Source organism: Phyllobates terribilis, unplaced genomic scaffold (assembly GCF_046119375.1).
Source record: "Phyllobates terribilis strain yellow unplaced genomic scaffold, ASM4611937v1 Scaffold_7__3_contigs__length_470593459, whole genome shotgun sequence".
Classification (NCBI taxonomy): Eukaryota; Metazoa; Chordata; class Amphibia; order Anura; family Dendrobatidae; genus Phyllobates; species Phyllobates terribilis.
In genome coordinates this window covers 93,746,863-93,765,927 of record NW_027362767.1, presented here as the reverse complement: position 1 = coordinate 93,765,927, position 19,065 = coordinate 93,746,863, and the positions used below count along the sequence as shown (strand labels likewise).

At 43.2% G+C, this 19,065-nt stretch overlaps 1 protein-coding gene across 10 annotated transcripts in view; it reads left to right on the top strand.

The window, feature by feature from the left end:
• Positions 1-19,065, top strand: part of RYR3 (ryanodine receptor 3) — a 786,940-nt gene that overhangs the window by 640,531 nt on the left and 127,344 nt on the right. The window lies entirely within an intron of this gene.

Below are 19,065 nucleotides of genomic sequence, written 5' to 3'. Positions count from 1 at the left end.
ACGTCTCGGTCTTATAACACAGTTTTCACCAATACCTTTATATAAAATCCTCATCTACTTTACAATTACAAAATGATATTGATGCTGTCTATTCTGAGCAAAGTAAGACTATAAAATCAAATGTACAAGTGGTTAGTTTTTAAGTGGATATGCTGATTAAATTGGAACCTTCTTACATGTTCAGGCTGTGCTGAAGAGCAGATGTTTTGTGAAAAGTGTCTGAGTCTACCAGAATACAATTACATCTAGTTAAGTATATATTAATTCCATCCAAAATATGTGGATGAGGCATGAGAGGTACAATGTATTTCATTATATTTTTAGGTTGTTCATAATCCAAAGCAGGATGTTGAAGTTGGTTTATGGTCCAGTTCCATTAACCTTGGAGTTTTGTCTTTTAAAGAGAGCCTGTCAACAGGATTAGCCCTATAAACTAAAGGCATGGCTATAAGGGCACTGTAATGCTGATTAATATGACACCTAATGTGAAGGGATCTGCTCAGTGGCTGCTGAATACTCAGCTTATGAAATTTTAGAAAATGATGTCTTGTGTGCTTCAGGGCGGGATGTGGGAGCAGGGTCTTCTTGTCGTTCTCCAACCCCCACCAGCCTCCTCGGCTTCTTGTGAAGATCACTGATAATTCAGCGACCTCCCTCCTTTTTAATATTCCAAGCCGACATCATCATTGTGTGGGAGACGCGTGCGCGGTGGGAGCCGGCGTCCTGTGTGCAGGACTTCAATAAAATGGCTGCGCATGCGCAGCCTGAGATTTCAGCTCTGAACTGCGATATACAATTTTTAACAATGGTTCCATATGGTCGACACATGAGCAGATACAGACAGAAGAGGGCCATGTGCAAGAACAATATATGGGCCCTTTGCAATCCAAAAGCTCATTGTAATGCACAATTCCTCATGCTTTGGGGGTTGAGGTGGCCCCCTTACCTCTTGGGCCCCTTTGCCCAGGTTGCATCAATGGTATGTTCCCCCTAGATGGACAGATGCCTTGGCATGCATCCTGACTGTGGCCATTGCCAAGTACATGTCTTCTGAGCGTATACTCTCAACAGAGGGCACAGATGCAGTCTGGACCGAGCCTTAGCTAAAATGAAAATGTTCCAAATTTATTACTGTGGCTCATACTGGATTATAAAATTGGTGCATCAATAGGCGCTCTCTTACTTTGCACCTAAATTTCGATACAAGTTGTCACATTTTGAACCATGCTCTGTGCTTTCACATTGCGTTTAGGCATCCATTCAGTGGCACTTCCGAACTCCCCGCAAACCGGGATTCGGACATATTCGCCGACTAGGCCATAGACTATATTGGTGAAGGGAGACCGAGCAAGCACTCTGACATGTATCATTTTCAGACGTTTATGCCTAATGGAAGTGGACCCTCAGACGTAGTAGACTGCTTCTGGGTGTCCGCATCTAGTCTGCGTATACTTACGAAAATGATGCACGGCAGAGAGCACGTTCAGTCTGTCGGCACCATTATAGTCTAAGCATACATCCGAATCCCATTTTGCAGGGAGTTCGGACATAAACCTCGGCAGGGCCTAAACACAATGTGAAAGCACCCAAAGTCACACCCAGTAAGCTGAACCCCCTTGATATATGAAACGCAAAAACAAGTGTCTAAAACTAGATGAGAATGCACAATAGTGAATCTGCTCCATCTTCTCAGTTTTTCCTTGTGTGTGCCTCTAATAACAGAGCACATATGTACAGAACATATGGTTTGCTAAGATTGCCCCACACAGGCTGGGTTCTATGCAGCTGCTACAGCCAGGGCCGCATTGCTCTCTAATGTAGTGCTTGGTGAATCTTGTATGCCTAGGCGATGAAATGATCATATTAGATTTTATGAGTGAGAATGATGCAGAAAACAGAAATTCATGAAACTGCCGATGATTTCTTTTAACTGTCTCGGAATCCTGCCTAATAATAGTGTTATTCCCAAATCCTAGCACATATGCTAACGTCATGGGATAGGAATCCCTGACCTGGCTCAGATATATAATAAATTAACATTGGTTGCTATTCCGTTTGTGTTCTCTCCTTCGGACAACCATGACAAGGAATGCCCCTAGAGGGTTTTTTTAATTTGGATCCTATAACCGAGTATGAGGTACTCAACTGCATGGCATTAGCTGGAGAAATGACTCACCACCTAAGCAACTCACAGAAAAAGTAACCACAAATCCCAGCATGGGACTTTGAAGAGACAGTCTTAGCAATTTTTCCTGGCGTAGGTTATAATGATGTGAGATCACACAGTCTGAGGATCATATGGGACTGTTCTGTGTCATGATGTTGAAGACTGTGCCTTCGAGACCCAGCAGTTGCCACTTTTGTTACACACATGTTCCAAGCAGAGAGATCAGAATGTATGTCAGTGCATGCACCAAGACACCCCTCACAAAGCTTATTAGACTTGGCATCCGCTGCTGGAGAATGTCCAGTGAGCCATAGAGAGGACCCTTGAGGTACAGAATGACAAGGAAGCCAAATGATGTAAGCTGGCAGTGTAGCACATTTGCTTTTACAACCTTCCTGAATCATCAGAGAACCTTAGGATCTGCAGGCAATTATAGGGCATAGCTGGATGAGCACTGGACACATCCGATCCTGCCTGCTGCCCCTAGATGCCATCTGGCTGCATTTCAGCTGCGGGAAACGAGCGAATAGATCAGTCAGTTTGACTCACATGGAAAACATCACTTGTAATGTATATTTTTTAGGTAGATATCTGCAATCAAAATATGTTGCTTACATTTATTAAGACAATATTTAACATATGTAGATTGTTCAAAATTGTTTAGCTAGTGTAATTTGTTAATTTTAACCCTGCAGTAAAACAGTACCTTAAGAAAGGGGCATTCATCTGTTTGAACACGAATAAGATAGTTGTGTAGCCAGCAGATGCGTTCAAACAAAATGACTGCATTTCCCTTACAGCACACATGTCAAATTCTGGTCCGCGGGATAATTATATTTTTCCTGGAACACCAGCACCGCCCTCACTCCCCCCCCCCCCCCCCCACCTGGCAGGACATATTTTCCATGGAGATAATAGACATTTTCACAATCGTTATAGTAAAATGTTTTTTATTTTACTAAGATCACTTACAATATGATTTGCAATAAAAACTCCACACGTAGTGTTACTTTAATTGCAAAGTTGCATGAACATAAAATTACATAAAGTAAAGAGAGAGTCTTATGTATCTTATGTATCCTTGTCCTGAGGAAGGAGCCGGTGTGACTCTGAAACGTGATGACAATAAACCATCATACTTTATCCAGTTGTGGATGTCATTCTTCCAGTAAGCGCAGATCACTTCCATTTCCCTGGCAATCTCAATCGTAGCAAAGTGAATGAGAACGTTGAAGTCTCATGCACACGTTGCTTATTTGTGACTTGCAGATTTGGTGCAGATTTAAATCTGCAGCATGTCAATTCTTTCAGCGTTTTTTCTGCAGATTTCACTCATACTAATGAGTGGGGAAAAATGTGCGCCAAAAACACATGTAAAAAAAATATACCAAAAACGTGCGCATTATATGCTGTGCTTTTCCTGCCAACAGAAGCACAATATTGCAGAAATTTCTGCACCAAGTACTTAAAGGGGTTATCCGGTCAAAGCCGATAAGTCTGAAGTCATTCTGTGTGACGGCAGACTTATGAATCCCCGCAGTGCACGCACTGTGCGCTGCAGGTATTCGCTGGTTTCTGACCCAGGACCAGAGGGTATGTATATATGTATGAGTTATACAAACATATCCCCGGCCGGTGGGCGCGGCCTCGCTCCATTCACTTGTATTAAGCCGAGGCCGCACTCTGTCTAGTGATGTAGCAGTCTACTGGCGTGGCCGACTAAAGGGCGTAGCCTCACTCCATACAAGTGTATGGAGTAAGGCTGCGCCCACTGGCCGGGAGTATGTGTAACTCATACATACCCTCTGCAGTGGCGTACCGCCAATGGCGGCAGGCCACGCGACTGCTATGGGGCCCGTGAGCTGGGGAGGCCCCATAGCAGTCGCCCACCTCCTGCACTCCCCGCTCAGCTGCTTGATTGCCGCCGCCACCCACCGCCACTACTATATTGTAGTAATGACACGGCAGGGGCGACACTGCGCCTTTAATTGTGCTTGTGTCGCCCCTGCCGTCATTACTAGCAGACACAGCCGCACAGCCTGAAAACAGTGCCGGGGGGCAGCGGCGGCAATCAAGCAGCGGAGCGGAGTGTGCAGGAGGGGGGCCCCGATGAAAAAGGGGTCCTGATGAAGGGAGGCCCTGATGAAGGCAGGCCCCGAGGAGGGCGCTGATGAAGGCAGGCCCCGAGGGGGGCACTGATGAAGGCAGGCCCCGAGGGGGGCACTGATGAAGGCTGGCCCCGAGGAGGGCAGTGATGAAGGGAGGCCCCGAGGGGAGTCCTGACGAAGGGAGGCCCCAAAGGGGGCCCTGATGAAGGGAAGCCCCGAGGGGGGCCCTGATGAAGTAGCGTCAATTAAGCAGCGCCGGTAGAGCAGGAGGGGTGCTCTGATGAAGTGCCAGCAATCAAACACCGCCGGAGGTCCTCCCTGCGGAGATGCTGGGGAAGCGGTGTGGGCCCCAACGGCAAGTGGGCCCCTCTGATGGTCCATTGCCTGTGATGGCCATCAGATAAGCCGGCGGCCCTGCACAGCTGGACCGGACACAGGCCAAGGGGCAGGTGAGTGAGCCTTGTCGCCAGATTCCCCAATCCCCATATTAAATATATTTCTAATGTGTCTTGTGTGTATGACTGTGTATATATATTTGTCTGTTTTGTGTGTTTTTAAGAATGTGTTCAAATATGTACGTATGTCTGTATGTGTACTTATCTGTGTATCTGTTTGTGTATGTGCATATCTGTGTACCGTGTGCATGTCTGCTTACCGTGTGCGTGCATGTCTGCTTACCGTGTGCGTGCATGTCTGCGTACCGTGTGCGTGCATGTCTGCGTACCGTGAGCGTGCATGTCTGCGTACCGTGTGCGCGCATGTCTGCGTACCGTGTGCGCGCATGTTTGCGTACTGTGTGTGTGCATGTCTGCGTACTGTGTGTGTGCGTCTGCATACTGTGTGTGTGCGTCTGCATACTGTGTGTGTGCGCGTGTCTGCGTACTGTGTGTGCGCGTGTCTGCGTACTGTGTGTGCGTGCCTGCGTACTGTGTGCGCGTGTCTGCATACTGTGTGTGTGCATGTCTGCACACTGTGTTTCTGCGTACTGTGTGTGCGTGTCTGCGTACTGTGTGTTTGCGTGTCTGCGTACTGTGTGTGTGCGTGTCTGCGTACTGTGTGTGTGTGCGTGTCTGCATACTGTGTGTGTGTGCGTGTCTGCGTACTGTGTGTGTGTGCGTGTCTGCGTACTGTGTGTGTGCGTGTCTGCGTACTGTGTGTGCGCGTGTGTCTGCGCACTGTGTGTGCGCGCGCGTGTCTGTGTACTATGTGTGTGTGCGTTTCTGCGTACTGTGTGTGTGTGTGTGCGTGCATGTCTGCATACAGTGCTGGCCAAAAGTATTGGCACCCATGCAATTCTGTCAGATAATACTCAGTTTCTTCCTGAAAATTATTGCAATCACAAATTCTTTGGTATTATTATCTTCATTTAATTTGCTTGCAAGGAAAAAACATGAAAGAGAATGAAGCAAAAATGAAATCACTGATCATTTCACACAAAACTCCAAAAAAGGGCCGGACAAAAGTATTGGCACCCTCAGCCTAATACTTGGTTGCTCAACCTTTAGCCAAAATAACTACAAACAACCGCTTCTGGTAACCATCAATGAGTTTCTTACAATGCTCTGCTGGAATTGTAGACCATTCTTCTTTGGCAAACTGCTCCAGGTCCCTGATATTTGAAGGGTGCCTTCTCCAAACTGCCATTTTGAGATCTCTCCACAGGTGTTCTATGGGATTCAGGTCTGGACTCATTGCTGGCCACCTTAGAAGTCTCCAGTGCTTTCTCTCAAACCATTTTATAGTGCTTTTGGGTGTTTTGGGTCATTGTCCTGCTGACTCATGACCTCTGAGGGAGACCCAGCTTTCTCACACTGGGCCCTACATTATGCTGCAAAATTTGTTGGTAGTCTTTAGACTTCATAATACCATGCACACGGTCAAGCAGTCCAGTGCCAGAGGCAGCAAAGCAACCCCAAAACATCAGGGAACCTCCGCCATGTTTGACTGTAGGGACCGTGTTCTTTTCTTTGAATGCCTCTTTTTTTTCCTGTACACTCTATGTTGATGCTTTTTCCCAAAAAGCTCTACTTTTGTCTCATCTGACCAGAGAACATTCTTCCAAAACGTTTTAGGCTTTCTCAGGTAAGTTTTGGCAAACTCCAGCCTGGCTTTTTTATGTCTCGGGTAAGAAGTGGGGTCTTCCTGGGTATCCTACCATACAGTCCCTTTTCATTCAGACGCCGACGGATAGTACGGGTTGACACTGTTGTACCCTCGGACTGCAGGGCAGCTTGAACTTGTTTGGATGTTAGTCGAGGTTCTTTATCCACCATCCGCACAATCTTGCGTTGAAATCTCTCGTCAATTTTTCTTTTCCGTCCACATCTAGGGAGGTTAGCCACAGTGCCATGGGCTTTAAACTTCTTGATGACACTGCGCACGGAAGACACAGGAACATTCAGGTCTTTGGAGATGGACTTGTAGCCTTGAGATTGCTCATGCTTCCTCACAATTTGGTTTCTCAAGTCCTCAGACAGTTCTTTGGTCTTCTTTCTTTTCTCCATGCTCAATGTGGTACACACAAGGACACAGGACAGAGGTTGAGTCAACTTTAATCCATGTTAACTTGCTGCAAGTGTGATTTAGTTATTGCCAACACCTGTTAGGTGCCACAGGTAAGTTACAGGTGCTGTTAATTACCGAATTAGAGAAGCATCACATGATTTTTCAAAGGGTGCCAATACTTTTGTCCACCCCCTTTTTTAGGTTTGGTGTGGAATTATATCCAGTTTGGCTTTAGGACAATTCTTTTTGTGTTTTTTTCATTGAAGACAAATTAAATGAAGAGAATAATACCAAAGAATTTGTGATTGTAATCATTTTCAGGAAGAAACTGAGTATTATCTGACAGAATTGCTGGGGTGCCAATACTTTTGGCCAGCACTGTATATGAAGGATGAGGGGACAGCCTGGGCCCTGTGTACTATACCTATATTTCTCTGCCGTATCTGTGCATCATGAATGTTGGTATGTATTAAAGGGCCCACTGAGACTCTTTCGCCCGGGGCCCACGAAAACCTGGAGCCGGCCCTGGTTGATAGCAATGATGGAGGAGGGAATGTCATGTGACACTCTCTCTCCCATCATTCCTCCTCTGCGTCTGACGCAGCATCGTGATGACGCTCCACGCTCTGTCAGACAGTGGAGCTGGCAGCTGCTGAGGTGATGACAGACGCGCTGCAGAGTCTGAAGCAGCGGGGAACGAGGAGCGGTAAGTATTTATTTATAAATCAGTGAGTACTGATAAAACTGGAGGACTGGGGTCTGCATTTTACCCTATGAGGGGCTGCATTATACTGCGTACAGGACCATGGGGTGCATTATACTGTGTTGAGGACCATTGGGAGTGCATTATATTGTGTGGAGGACCATGGGGAGTTCATTATACTGTGTGGAGGATCATGGCGAATGCATTATACTGCATACAGGACCATGGAGAGAGCATTATACTGCGTAGACGACCATGGCGAGTGCATTATACTGTGTGGAGGACCATGGCGAGTGCATTATACTGTATGGAGGACCGTGGCGAGTGCATTATACTGTATGGAGGACCATGGCGAGTGCATTATACTGTGTGGAGGAGCATGGCGAGTGTCTTATACTGTGTTGATGACCATGACGAGTGTCTTATACAGTGTGGAGGACCATGACGAGTGTCTTATACAGTGTGGAGGACCATGACGAGTGTGTTATACCGTGTGGAGGACCATGGCGAGTGCATTATACTGCATACAGGACCATGGGGAGAGCATTATACTGCGTGGAGGACCATGGGGAGTGCATTATACTGCGTGGAGGACCATGGGGAGTGCATTATACTGCGTGGAGGACTATGACGAGTGCATTATACTGTGTGGTGGACCATGGCGAGTGCATTGTACTGTGTGGAGGACCATGGCGAGTGTCTTGTAGTGTGTTGAGGACCATGGCGAGTGTCTTGTACTGTGCGGAGGACCATGGCGAGTGTCTTATGCTGTGTGGAGGACCATAGCGAGTGCATTATACTGCGTGGAGGACCATGGGGAGTGCATTATACTGCGTGGAGGACTATGACGAGTGCATTGTACTGTGTGGTGGACCATGGCGAGTGCATTGTACTGTGTGGAGGACCATGGCGAGTGTCTTGTAGTGTGTTGAGGACCATGGCGAGTGTCTTATACTGTCTGGAGGACCATGGTGAGTGCATTATACTGAGTGGAGGACCATGATGAGTGCATTATACTGAGTGGAGTACCATGATGAGTGCATTATACTGAGTGGAGGACCATGATGAGTGCATTATACTGTATGGAGGATCATGGTGAGTGCATTATACTGTATGGAGGATCATGGCGAGTGCATTATACTGTGTGGAGAACCATGGCGAGTGCCTTATACTGTATGGAGGACCATGGCGAGTGCATTATACTCTGTGGAGTGTGGAGAGGTGTGGGGCCATTATACTGTATGTAGGCCCATTATACTGCATGGAGGGCTGTGTGGGGGTCACAGTTGGGGTATCATACTGTGTTGGGGTCACCATACTTTGCCTTGGGAGTTGAGGTGGGGTACAATAGGGTCATTATACAGTTCTATGAAAAAGTTTGGGCACCCCTATTAATCTTAAGCTTAATGTTTTATAAAAATTGGTGTTTTTGCAACAGCTATTTCAGTTTGATATATGTAATAACTGTTGGACACAGTAAGGTTTCTGCCTTGAAATGAGGTTTATTGTACTAACAGAAAATGTGCAATCTGCATTCAAACAAAATTTGACAGGTGCATAAGTATGGGCACCTCACCAGAAAAGTGACATTAATATTTAGTAGATCCTCCTTTTGCAAAAATAACAGCCTCTAGTCGCTTCTTGTAGCTTTTAATGATGTCCTGGATCCTGGATGAAGGTATTTTTGACCATTCCTCTTTACAAAACAATTCCAGTTCAGTTAAGTTTGATGGTCGCCGAGCATGGACAGCCCTCTTCAAATGATCCCCCAGATGTTCAATGATATTCAGGTCTGGGGACTGGGATGGCCATTCCAGAACATTGTAATTGTTCCTCTGCATGAATGCCTGAGTAGATTTGGGGCGGTGTTTTGGATCGTTGTCTTGCTGAAAGATCCATCCCCTGCGTAACTTCAACTTTGTCACTGATTCTTGAACATTATTGTCAAGAATCTGCTGATACTGAGAGGAATCCATGCGTCCCTCAACTTTAACAAGATTCCCGGTGCCGGCATTGGCCACACAGCCCCAAAGCATGATGGAACCTCCACCAAATTTTACCGTGGGTTGCATGTGATTTTCTTGGAATGCTGTGTTTTTTTGCCGCCATGCATAACGTCTTTTTATATGACCAAACAACTCAATCTTGGTTTCATCAGTCCACAGGACCTTCTTCCAAATAGAAATTGGCTTCTCCAAATGTGCTTTTGCATACCTCAGCCGACTCTGTTTGTGGCATGCTTGCAGAAACGGCTTCTTTCGCATCACTCTCCCATACAGCTTTTCCTTGTGCAAAGTGCATTGTATAGTTGACTGATGCACAGTGACACCATCTGCAGCAAGTTGATGCTGCAGCTCTCTGGAGGTGGTCTGAGGATTGTCCTTGACTGATCTCACCATTCTTCTTCTCTGCCTTTCTGATGTTTTTCTTGGCCTACCACTTCTGGCTTTAACAAGAACTGTCCCTGTGTTCTTCCATTTCCTTACTATGTTCCTCACAGTGGAAACTGACAGGTTTAATCTCTGAGACAGCTTTTTGTATCCTTCCCCTGAACAACTATGTTGAATAATCTTTGTTTTCAGATCATTTGACAGTTGTTTTGAGGAGTCCATGATGCCACTATTCAGAGGAGATTCAAACAGGAGAACAGCTTGCAAGTGGCCACTTTAAGTAGCTTTTCTCATGATTGCATACACCTGGCTATGAAGTTCAAAGCTCAATGAGGTTACAAAACCAAAAAAAGTGCTTTAGTAAGTCAGTAAAAGTAGGTAGGAGTATTTAAAACAAGAAAATGATAAGGGTGCCCATACTTATGCACCTGACAAATTTTGTTTGAATGCAGATTACACATTTTCTGTTAGTACAATAAACCTCATTTCAAGGCAGAAACATTACTGTGTCCAACAGTTATTACATATATCAAACTGAAATAGCTGTTGCAAAAACACCAATTCTTATAAAACATTAAGCTTAAGATTAATAGAGGTGCCCAAACTTTTTCATATAACTGTATGTGAATGTGGAGGAATTCACCATGGGGGTATCATACTGCGTTCGGGGACACTTTTGTTGGCATCACACTTTATGGGGCAATGAAAAGGGAATCTACGACTTCAGCAGGAGAAAAATTACTATGTAAAGGCTGTAAAGTTGTGAGATCTGCTCTTCTGTGATCCCGACAATTATTTCCTTTTTTTGTGGGGGGTGGGCCCCAATTAGAACTTCTGCTATGGGGCCCCATGATTCCTATGTACGCCCCTGACCCTCTGGTTCCAGGTCTGAAACCGGCGAATCCCTGCTGCACACAGTGTGTGCGCTGGGGGGATTTATAAGTCCACAGTCACACAGAGTGACTGCAGACTTATCGATTTGGACCGGACAACCCCTTTAACGTGTGCACATACCCTTATGGTTCCAGTGATATCGGCCTTTTTATTTACTGTTATTTTTTTATGGTCTTTACGATGGGACGATGCTCACAGGTTAATTATACAGTAGAGACTAAAGACTCTTCCCCATAAAAAGGCCCATATCTCTGGAAAAGTATGGTGAATTTTACGAAAAAACAAACACAACCAAAAGCATAATACTCAGGGAATAAAACAAAAGCAATAGCTGGCAATTTCCGACGTGGTGACAGGTCCCCTTAAGGACTTGTTAAAGCAGTGTCCTTATTATATTTCTCGTATTTTTTGTGCCTAGTTCTAGTTTTGTTAAAAAAAAAAAAAAAAAAAGTTAAATTATGCTGTATGCAACCTGTTTCTTGAATCCAGTCCTCAATTAATCCTAACAGGATCAATGATTGAAACTTGGAGGTAGAGAAGATAATAGTGGTGCACAACATCTTGGGATAAGTTCAGCTCCCGTAATAATTTGTTCTGGTCTATGTACATACCCTCCTGGCTCCTGTTTAGCTTCGGGCTCCACTACAAACATAGTCCTAGTGATGTCAGGATGATGATGGCAGGACGAGGAGTTGCCAACCATCCAGAAATTCCAGGACAGTCCGTAAAAATAAGGCACTTTTTTGCACTGTCCATAAAAAAAATGAAGGTGTCTGTAATTTTTTTTTTATGCTGAATAACTTTATACGAATTATTTTGACTGTAATAATCATCATTTTACAGTTTACAGAGAATGAAGATAATGTCTTCATATCAGAATTTTGGGCTGTAAGCATGTATCACTTATATCAATGATTTATTATGGTTTTCCAATGTGTCCGTGAAAAATATTGTCTGTCCATAATTTCTTGATAAGCCGTCCAGAAAAAATAAAAAGTCGAGTTGACAACCTTGGTCAGGACCCAATGTGGTGTCTAGGAAAGAATTATTGTCCAATATCGATTGGTTATATTCAATAACCAGCAATCAACTGTCACGGGTGTGTCAGATGTAGCAGTCGTTCTGCAGCTGGTTGCAGAAGGTCACTTCATTTGGCATTACAGACACCTTCTTAAATCTGTCTTACTTTAGGACCCAGCGGCTACCTCCCTCCTGCTCTGATTGACACCCTGGCCTAGGTGTTTAAATACTTTCAGTTTGCTACAGGGAGGTGCCGATGATATTCACATGTTCCCTTGTGAAGGCTTGGAGCTATTGTAGCCGGCTTACTTCCTCTTTGATGCTTGGAGGAAGTTTGGAATAATCTCTCTGAAGTTGGCTCAAGCTAAGTTTCTTCCCCCTGTGTTTGTCTCCCTTGTTGTCTTTAGTTTATAGTGGGGACCGACCAGTGCTCACCCCCCCTTCCCTATCCAGGGCCTAGCTCTAGGGATTTACAGGGCTTAGGGTTCCTGTTTGTCGATTGGTGAGGAACCAATATAGGGACAATAGGGGAGACAGAGTGATATTAGATCAGCTTAGGAGGTCTCCACTCCCCCTTTCGCTAGTGTCTGGGCTCCCTTCCCCTAGTGTCTGGGCTCCCTTCCCCTCATCCCTTCTTGTTGCACTTTGTCTTTCCTACACTGTGTGTGACACCAACTTAAAATAGAATAAATAGTGTATAAAAGGGCAATTTTCCCATTCTAAATGTCATGCTCCTGGGATTGAACCTTTGAGCCTGTGTTTTGTGGTTGGCTTCTCTGTCTGCCAAATCACAGCAGACACCTTTTCTCTGGGTATTTAGGTTCTGTTATTATGGCTGCAGTCTGCTTAGCATAACACAGATGTTTTCATTTGTCTTACTTATTATCACCTTACGGGTGTGGCTTTATAGTCTTTTGCCCTGCTGGCATTTCCTGCTGGTGATAGTTTCTTGTGGATATTCAGCCATTCTGCTGTAGCTTAAAGCCAATCAGTGAAATTCCACTGTTTCTGTTCTTTATTCTGCACCTACCCTCTATTTCTTTTCAGGAAATAGGCGGCAAATAACCTAACAGTATGTACTTTATTTTGTATTTCATGGTTTACTTTACTCACTCTGAGATCTTTCCTTTTTTCAGCACACTTTCCCTTTTGTAAGGTATTTACACTCTGCTCTGCTCTCCTGTTCTTTAGGAGGAACATGAAGCGCTCAACGGCCTTTCAGACAGCATAGGTCTGAGCTGCCATCTTTTAGTCTGTGGTTAGGCCTATCTCTGCTCACGCAGGAACCTTTAGGGACTGCAGGTCTAGTCTGTACAAGGAGTTGCAGCTTTTAGTTTTTTACCTATTTTCCCGAGTGAGTTGCTACTCTATCATAACACTAAATATGTCCCTGTCTTGTAGGATTTCCCACTTGTAGCAGTTACCAATGTAAAAGTACTAGTTTAACAAAATCCTTCTGGTAGTGTACTTTTAAAGATTTGTGAAATCTTTAAGCATGTACTTGAAACATCCGCCTACATTGAGGACAATTTATTTACATAGGTTTGATAACCATGACACCACTGCCAACAAAATCAGACCACGAGGACTGGAACAAGCACTGAAGTGGTTTTTGGATATTTTGGGTAGGGTAAGCTGAGCCCTGTGTAATTTGATAATCAAGAGGTTACGCTGTACATCTGTGTAATTCTCTGACCACAATAAAACAGGCCGGCATTTTGAGGTCGCTTGCTCTGGCGTTTGTCTACATCTGATTGGATTACTTTTGAACACCCGCACTAGAGATAAGCCGCTTTAAGCTTAGCTTATCCGAGCTTGTAATGTTTTGTGGTCAGCATTTTTTTACTTCATTGATTGCTGTTTTCGTGATTATTGTGATTGAAAAATGAAAAATGTCTTTGTCTCTTTGGGTATTTCTTTTTTTTTTTTTTATCTTTTCCTAACAGGCTACCATTTAGTCTGTGGAAATATAAAGTGTATTACAGAGACAATGCTTTTCTTCACTGGTAATTTGCTGATAAAGAACGCTGTGGATGTTTAGATTGAAAGATGTCAGTGTTATTATGCAGCTTTCAAGCAAGCGGTTTGGTTTTTCAGAGATAGAAACTTAAATACGCAAAGGGTTTCTTCAGCACAGGTGGGAGACTCACAGTTCTGAGAAATACTGAAATTCTGAGATAGACGTTTCAAACCAACATGACAAATCAAGAAGCTATGGTGGGTGGCAAGTTGAAAGTCAGTATAAAGGCATGAATAGAAGTAAATTGATGGAAACACACTCCCAGTAGATGATTTATATATAGAAATAAATTAATGTATTTGGATTAACATAAAAAAGCACAGAGCAAATTAACCTAGAGATTAAATCTGTGTGCCCTCTTATTTGACCTGGTCTCCAAAGAACATGACCTGTAGATTATTATCCTGGAAATGTGCTGGAAAAGAATCATTATTGGGAATCAGATGTAACTATCAGCGGACCTAGGCTTTCTTTTATGTGTGTGGAAATGATTTTGTTCCCTGCACAAGTCCTGTATCTAAAGACACTGATTGAGACAGAGAGATTTCTTGGTGCCCCATTGATACCCATCACCTAAGGGATATATTTCCACCCAAAACAGAACCATGTAAATGTGCCCTAAAATAGTGGAGTTGAGTTGATGTGTTTTGATGCGTTATCTGAGGTTTATACAAATTGTCTGTTCAGAGAGGAAAAGGACTAGGACTCTAGTGCCACTTATTGGAAGTAGCAATCCTAAAAGTCAATTTCGACCATTTAACGAGCTTGGTCACATGAATTAGAATAAAAGTCAAACAGATTCTCAATTTGCAGACGTGTTTTAAGGTGTTGCGCGTCATCAGTGCAAAGCAGGAGATTTGATTTGACTGTATGCAAGGCCTCTGACTGGAGTCTAAGGGGTAACATTTCTCCTTATGGAGAGTGACATGCCTGGCATACCAGGGTAAGGAGACTTATAGGCTGTGCAATGCTCCTGTGGGAAATTAAATATGCAAATTGTCTCTTTAGAGAGGAAGAGGACTTAAACTCTAGTGCCAATTATTGGATGTAGCAATCCTAAAAGTCAATATCGACCCTTTAACGAGCCTTGCCACATGATTAAGGATAAAAGCCAAACCAGAATCTCAATTTTCAGACACCGGTTTTGGGGTGTTGCCCCTCCTCAGTGTGAAGTATGAGATCTGATTTGGCTGTATGAGAGGCCCCTGACTGAGGTTTTACATAGGACTTCAGGTAAGCCTATGGCATTAATAATCCATAAAGAGTTAGATATAATGAAGATGACAGTATTATTATAGCATGTACAGTATGTGTACTGCCATAAGTAAGTTCACCTACAGTCTTATGGAACGTACATGTAACTCTTTTTGGCATTAGCGTGAGTACTGTTTGTATTTCATTGCAAATTGTTGCTCCTCAGGAGTCCTAAAACATATCTGTGTTGTTTTTTTCCTGTAGATCTTATCAAAAGATCTAAACTAGCGGTGCTATAAGGAATGCAAATATCACTCAGTAGGAACCTTAATTTACACCGTTTATCTATCATTGCTCAAATTTCACCCAGTATGTATTACCATTCATTGTAAACAGTGGTACAGCATTGCATTTGGTTCAGTCAGACCTAAACAAGCCATGCCACAGCTTTAGTCTAATATATTCACTTAATACACTTTATGGATGTTACCTTGGACTGAGGCTCCTTAGGCTCTCTGGAGGGACAGTCCAGCCACGGTTGGTGTGACACAAGAGTACAGGCATAGATACATCAAACTACTCTGTGAGCAAGTAAACGCTTGTTAAACGCTAGGTAATCCGCACCCCATGGTCCCCAAGGGGATTCCGCAAGATCAATGCCCACGCTGCGGATTTTTCCTCAGCGTTTATGCCGCGTTCAAAAATCCGCAGCATGTTCATTAATTTTGCGTTTCCGCAAGCGGAATTGCCTTTTGCAATGCATTAAAAAATGCAAGGCAATTCCGCATGTGGAAATCGCGGGATAAACGCGTGCGGAATTCCGCATGCGTTTTTACTTGCAGAAATGAAGCAGAAATTTTCTGCTTCATTTCTGCATCGTGGGCACATAGTCATAAAGTAATTGTACTACAACTTAAAAATCTACATTTTTGTTTTTGGGCATAGCATCCTCTTCACATTAGGACAAATAAGCAACTATCCATATGGGAGACTGCAAGATCCCATATGTTTACATGTAGTCCAGGGTAAAACCACTGATTAACCAGTCATATGGTCAGAATGAGTGTACCAAGTGACAAATTCTGCTGTTGACAAACTTGGCTATAGAACCTCTGTACCTCACACGGATTAGGTTTTCTTTTTACCTTCTTTTGGATAAACCGAGCATAAAATTTATATGGATCCTTGAATATTTCGATCTTTAATAGTCTAGCAATACTGACCAATCTTAAAGGGAATCTGTAACCAGATTTGCTTCATCTGAGAGCAGCATGATGTAGGAGCCATGACCCTGGTTCTAGTGATGTCATTTACTCAGCTGCGTGCTGTAGGTTTGATAAAAAGTTTGATCTGCTGCAGATCTAGCAGTTCTCTGAATGCTGAGCTCTATATAAGCCTACCTACACCACTGATTGTCATCTTTCTGTGTATACTGTGCATAGGTAGAAAGCTGCCAAACTGTGTTTGGGGGTGGGGTTATAAAGCGTTCATGCTTACTAGTTATTTAAGGATAATCTCCTGCTGATAAAACAGTGATTTTATCAAATCTACAGCAAGTAGCCCAGTAAGTGACACATCACTTGAATCAGGGTCTCTGTCTCTACATTATGCTGCTCTCAGATTAGGTGGCAAAAACCTGGTGACAGATACATTTTATAGACTGTTAGACTCTACAGTGTTTTTATACTGGTATTTGTCTTATTACCGTTAACCTACACTATTTTCTCTGCCTTCTTCCCTATCTTTGGCGTCCATCCTTTTAGCACATTGATTGTCTTTGCACTAACCTGATATTTTGGATGTATAGCTATCATCTACAGTTGAAACCAGAAGTTTACATACACTATATAAACAGACACATATGCATGTTTTTCTCTCAGTATATGACATGAAATCAGAATAAACCTTTCCTGTTTTAGGTCAATTAGGATTACCATCATTTTTAATATTTGGCAAATGCCAGAACAATGAGAGAGAATGTTTTGAGGCATTTTTATTACTTACTGCAAAGTCAAAAGTTTATATACATTTCATTAGTATTTGGTACCATTGCCTTTAAACTGAATGACTTGGGTCAAACGTTTGGGATATCCTTCAACAAGCTTCTCACAATAGTTGATTGGAATTTGGGCCCATTCCTCCTGACAAAACTGGTGTAAGTGATCCAGGTTTGTAGGTCGCAGCTTTGCCCATAAATTTTCAATAGGATTGAGGTCAGGACTTTTTGATGGCCTCTCCAAAACATTGACTTTGTTATCCTTAAGCCACTTTGTTACCATTTTGGCAGTATGCTTCGGGTCATTGTCTATTTGGAAGACCCATTTCCACCCAAGCTTTAACTTCCTGAATATCTTGAGATGTTGCTTCAGTATTGCCACATAATCTTCTTTTCTCATGATGCCATCTATTTTGTCAAGTACACCAGTCCCTCCTGCAGCAAAACAACCCCAAAACATGATGCTGCTACCTCCGTGTTTCACAGTTGGGATGGTGTTTTTAGGCTTCCAAGCTTCTCCCTTTTTCCTCCAATCGTAACGATGGTCATTATGCCCAAAAAGTTCAATTTCAGTTTCATCAGACCAATGGACATGTCTCCAAACATTAAGGTCTTTGTTCCTGTGTGCATCTGCAAACATTAATCTGACTTTTTTATGTTTCTTTTGGAGTAATGGCTTCTTCCTGGCTGAGTGGCCTTTCAGCTCATGTTGATACTGTACTCGTTTCACTGTGTATATTGACACAATCTTACCAGCTTCCGCCATCATCTTCACAAGGTCTTTTGCTTTTGTCATTGGGTTGATAAGCACATGTCGGACCAAAGCACGTTCATCTCTGGGACACAGAACCAGTCTCCTTCCTGAGCGGTATGATGGCTGTACATTCCCATCTTGTTTGTACTTGCATATAATTGTTTGTACAGATGAACGAAGCACCTTCAGGTATCTGGAAATTGTACCCAAGGATGAGCCAGACTTGTGCAAGTCCACAATTCTCTTCCTGATAACTTGGCTGATTTCTTTAGACTTTACCATGATGCTACACAAAGAAGCAGTGTGTTTCAGGTGTGCATTAAAATACATCCACAGGTGTGTCTATAATTAACTCAGATGTTGCCAAAAAAACTATCAGAAGCTTCCAAACACATGACATAATCATATGGGCAGTCCAGAATTGTTTAAAGGCATAGTAATCTTAGTGTATGTAAACTTTTGACTTTGCAAAGAAAAGAAAAAACTTCGAAAAAACATCCAATAATAGAAAATTTATATACTTTATTAGCAAAAAAGGAAACACAAATGGATCACCATAAGAATATAAAAACACAAGAGGAGGGAAACATATGTGCGAGCAAGGACGAACGGCTAGCATAGACAAAGAGCAACCTAATGAGTAACACTTATACAGAAAAAAATGCAGATCATGAATCTATATATCCAGTAATAGAAGGTCAATGGAAAAGGTGGGGTTAATTAATTCAGGTCACAGGTATCTAAATATCTTAATAAACAGCATGTCAAAACCATCCCAATATTAAACCCTTGGGGATGTAATGTAATTGTGGTTTGACAAGAGAACTTGAGTAATATCACGGTAATATGAATAGAACATGTGACCAGCGAAATTGCCCCAACCAAAGGTAACTCAAGCAGAGGTAAGTATTATTCAAAGTCTATGTAGAAATTGACAGTGTGGGCGCTGAAAGGATATCATAAATAGGTACAAGTACTAATCATTATATCTAGCAAGCTAGCTGCAGATGTACCAGTCCAGATCTACAACTAATATCCCCAAAAGGGAAAAGGGGGAGGGGGAATGATAATTACATGTGTGTCAAAATAAAAGTCAGATGTAAATGCAACTATCATGGAGAAAAATGACAGAATCTGCAGTCTACCAGCAAATCCCACGTGTGGGTCACATACTCACAATGTAGGACTGGAGCCAAAGCCTCGTGCTCGCACACCACCCTCTACCCTACACGCGTTTCGGCTGGGGATGCCTTCGTCCAAAATGGTAACAAAGTGGCTTAAGAATAACAATGTCCATGCTTTGGAGTGGCCATC